This window comes from Nannospalax galili, unplaced genomic scaffold (assembly GCF_000622305.1).
Source record: "Nannospalax galili isolate Female #2095 unplaced genomic scaffold, S.galili_v1.0 scaffold103, whole genome shotgun sequence".
NCBI lineage: Eukaryota > Metazoa > Chordata > Mammalia > Rodentia > Spalacidae > Nannospalax > Nannospalax galili.
In genome coordinates, this window is record NW_008352136.1 from 2,183,098 (window position 1) to 2,184,087 (window position 990).

Consider the following 990-nt stretch of genomic DNA (forward strand, 5'->3'; position numbering starts at 1 on the left):
ACAGAGCAGAGAGGAGAAAAATATACAGAGATAGAACCAGAGAGGAGAAAGATGAAGGAGACAATATCCTTAAGATAAAATTCACTTAATATTAGCTGGGCATGTTTTTATACCACTTTAATCCCAGTACTCAGGAGGCAGAGGCAGGTGGATCTCTGTGAGTTCAAGGCCAGCCTCGTCTACATAGTGAGTTCCAGGCCAGCCACACTACAGGGAGATCCTGTCTCAAAAAGACCAAAAAAAAAAAAAAAAGGAAAATTCACTTAATATTAATCATTCACTTAATGAAGTACTTTATTGAACACCTGCAGTACACTCTCCTTTAATAGTACATGGACATGAACATTCCCTGTGAGACGCTCTGCCCTCTTCTGTTGGTTCTGTTTTGATCCTCTGCTGCCATTTTGCCCCACCTGTGTGCACGTGTGCTGTTGGTGACTCCACATCTGTCTAAAGAAAGTAAATCACTTACAATTTGTGCAGCTTATTTTAAGAGGTATTTTGTGTCTCCACCATAAGTAGGACGCCTCTGCGACTTGCTGTAATATAAGGCACTTGTAGTGGTGGATGATGGAGCTCAGTGCTGAGCAGATGCTGGCCCACCTAGGTCTGCCCTGTCTTTGTCAAAAAGGGAGAAGAGAGGGAGCTTAACGGTTCCCAGCACAAAGAAATGACAGATGTTTGAGTGGGGAAGTGCTGCCTGCCCAGTTAAGTCTCTGCAGATAATGTGCATGAATCAAATCCCCATGCCTTAGTTGGTAATTTTGTGTGTCTGACACAACACCTGACATCAACAGCTTCAAAGGAGGAAGGATATACTCTGGGATTCATTTTGGCTCACAGCTTTAGTGGATTCAACCCATAGTCACGTGGCCCTGTGACAGGGAAGAACAAGAAAGAGATGGTTTTCTCACTTTGGTACTTTCAGAGGCCAGAAGGTTACAACATACTAAGGCTCACAAATAATTGAATGATTGCTTGAGGGAGGGA

General features: G+C 43.4%; 1 protein-coding gene across 1 annotated transcript in view; it reads left to right on the plus strand.

The window, feature by feature from the left end:
• Sgsm1 (small G protein signaling modulator 1) overlaps nt 1-990 on the plus strand; it is a 121,239-nt gene that overhangs the window by 64,190 nt on the left and 56,059 nt on the right. The gene's annotated exons all lie outside the window — the stretch shown is intronic.